This window comes from Chrysochloris asiatica, unplaced genomic scaffold (assembly GCF_000296735.1).
Source record: "Chrysochloris asiatica unplaced genomic scaffold, ChrAsi1.0 scaffold00026, whole genome shotgun sequence".
In the NCBI taxonomy this organism is placed as follows: Eukaryota; Metazoa; Chordata; class Mammalia; order Afrosoricida; family Chrysochloridae; genus Chrysochloris; species Chrysochloris asiatica.
In genome coordinates, this window is record NW_006408544.1 from 20,416,804 (window position 1) to 20,420,088 (window position 3,285).

The following is a 3,285-nucleotide window of genomic DNA, read 5'->3' on the forward strand; positions in this document are numbered from 1 at the left end:
GGGGAGGAGGAGGAGGAGGAGGAGAAGGGCTTGCAGAAGCAGCTGAGGCCCACCGGGCTGCCAGCTTCCTGGGGCAGGAAGTCCCAGCTATGGCCAGATTCCCGCAGGGTGGGAGCAGCTCAGGCTTGAGGAATGTGTGCAGGGGGGCAGCTGGGAGGAGGCCCCTTTCCTGCTTCCCTCACTTCTCTCTCTCTCTCTCTTGTATGTGTGTGGGGTGTGTGTGTGGGGTGTATGTCTATCTACTGCACATGCGCACATGTGTCTCCCTTTTAATCTGTTTCCTACCAGCCTGTTTCTCCTTCCCATTTCCCTCCATTTCTTGTCCTCTTTCTCTCTCCCTCCTTTCTTGGGCTCTGCTTTCCCCTTCTCTGTGATGGTTCTCCCCTTCTCCCTTCCTCCCTCTTTTCTCTCTCCTCCTCCCTTGCTCTTCTGGAAGGGACTTGTGATACCCATAGCTGGTGTGCCCAACTCCAAGGTAAATGGGATTGCTTGCAGGATGGCAGGGCCTGGGCCCATCGCCTGGCAGCCTGTTTCCATGGTGACCCAGAGGCAGTGCCAGACTTGGCTGTTTGGCAGGGAAGGCTGGGAGGGTTCTGACAGAGAGAGAAACTGAACTTGTTCTTTCAGCCCCTGAAAGGCCCAACCCACTGCCAGGAGCCCCAGCATGGGGGAGATAACCTGTGAGTGTGGGGTCCAGGATGACCCTGAGAGGCCATGTAGTTGGGGGCCAGTTGCACTTGGGGTCAGAACCCTGTTCAAATCCCCCTTGTTCTCTTTCTAGGGCTGGAGGTGGGGGAGGAAGGAAGGGAAATGTGGCCTACAATCTTGAGGGAGGAAGTCCCAGGGAGGCAGCTGTCAGCTGGGTGAGGGGAATGAAGAACCTGCTCTTCAGTTGTAGGGCCTACATGGAAAGGGAGTGAGCTCCCTAACTCTAGGAGTCAGCAAGCTGTTGCTGGACAACCACTGGACAGGTATGGTAGCTGGAATCCTTGCGTCTGACCTGGCACATGTAGCTGACATGAGGTTTCCTCATAGAGAGCTTGCAGTTTCCTTGTTGTTGGTCCCTAGGCCTTCAGCATCCAGTGGAACAGGATTCCACAAAGTCCTGGTGTGGCGCTGTGAGTTAATGCGCCAGACCGCAAAGCCGTTTGAACTACAAGGTCGGTGGTTCAAGCTCACCAGCTACTCCTCGGAAACTCTATACAGGGTCACTACGGGTCGGAACCGACTCGATGGCACTTAACAACAACAACAGGAGGAGGAGAAAAGAGAGCATGAGGGTAGACCAGAAGGTGCCTTGCTAGGAGAGGGAAGCTTTATATGAGTCCTGGCCTGCTGCATGTCGGTAAGGAAGGGCCTGTGGCTGGCACAAATGCCCTGGACCCCACGTTGACTATCTGCCCTCAGACTAGAGGCATTTGTTGCAACATCACAAAGCAGTTACAACCTTTGAGTTAAACAAACTTGGGTTTAAGTCCCAACTTTGCCCTTTGCTGACTGTGTGATTTCGTGTATGTTCAAGTTATTTAATCTTCCTGAGTCTCTATTTTCCCCTCTGTAAAATAGGAATACTAGCAATCAATATCCAACTATTAGGGCTGAATGAAGATGAAAAAAGATAATGCATATAAAATGTTCAGCATGGTATCTGGCACATATTAAGTTTTAAAATAGGCGGAACTACCCATCTACCCCTTTTCAGTTTTATGAATGAGGAAGATGAACCCAGAAAGCTTAAACCCTTGCCCACAGCCCATAGGTTGTTAGTTCAAGGGCACAATATAGGGATGGCACTTAAACCATACAGAGTGAGGATTTGCACTGAGGTTAATCTGAAGGACACTTGGGGTCCCACACAGCCAGTTGTTTCCTCCTGCAGATTTTGTCTTCTAGCCCCCAACGTCAGGCTCCCACAGGCCCACGCATGCCCTTGGTGTGCAGCATCCTCTCTTGTTACTTTTTCCAGATCTCCCATCTAGACTGCAGGTTCCAGGAGGGCAGGGCTACTCAGGCTGGTCACTAGTGCATGCAGGGCAGGCTCTGGCTCAGAATCTCAGCAAGGGCTTGATGGGAAGGAGGGCAGGATCCAGTGTGCTTTACACTTTCATGTGTCTTCTTTCCTTTTTGCCTCAGGACATTTCTGCAGAGTGCTTGCTGCTTCCATGATACAGACCAGGAAACTAGTCTGCACTGGGTGCTCCAATGTTGCTGACTGATTGAATGAAGGAAGGAGGGCGGGGAAGCAACTTACCTGGGTGCCTCAGCCAGTGAGGGTAGATCTGGGATTGTGGTGCAATCCACCCAACTCCAGAACCCACTGTCCCAGGCTGTCTCCCTGCTCACATTTCCATTTTCCAAAAGTGAGGAGCAAAGGCTGCCAGAGTCTGTGGAGGATTAGGAAAGAGATAGTCTCTGTCCAGCCCAACTGCTCCATCCTCTTCAAGTAGGATCAACCTGGTTCCGTTTGCTCTCTGCACACCTGACTTTGACCTGACATTTGAAGTCCATCACTAACTTAATCATGGGAGGGACAGGTACAAGCTGAACTGTCTTACATGGGATGGACTGATTTAGGAAGTAGTGAGCTCCCTGTCCCTGGAGGCATTTAACCCCGGGCTGGAAAGGCAGCCCTGACGAGGGCACGAGCTCTTTACAGGTGACAAAGGACCTTCACAACGCCTTTATTTTTTTACCACAGAGTAGCTGACAGGATGGGGATTCTCAACCCTTTTACCAGTTGAGGAGATTGAGCACAGTGAACTATTGTCAGAACCCAGGTTTGCATTTGGTCCCTGCACCCCACCTGACCTTTTTCAGGGTGACTTACTTTACTGTGTTTGGGGCTCAGCAGCTGGTAGAGTTGAGGAAGGCTGGGGTCAGGGTTGAGGTTAAGGTTACAACCTTCCAGACAAAACTGAGTGTGTGCACCTGTAGATTGTCAGAACCGAGGAGGTCAAGTTTTAGACTTTATTCCTTCGTAAAGTGATTAAAAATGGAAGACTGATGCCACCGTTTCCATTGGGTAACAGTCCCCAAAGTTGAGGCACGTTGCCTGGTCAGTGGCTGAGGAGGGGGCATTTCCTCCTGTCTAGGCTGCTAACTGAAGGGTTGGAGATTTCAGTTCACCCAGGGCCTTAAAAGACCTGGCAATCTTCTTCCAAAACATCAACCACTGAAAACCTGATAGAGAGAGCTCAGATGTGCTCTTACAAGCACTATGAGTCAGAATCAACTCAACAGCTGCTGCTTGTTACTGGTCCCTGGGCCCTGGGCCCCCTACCTCTA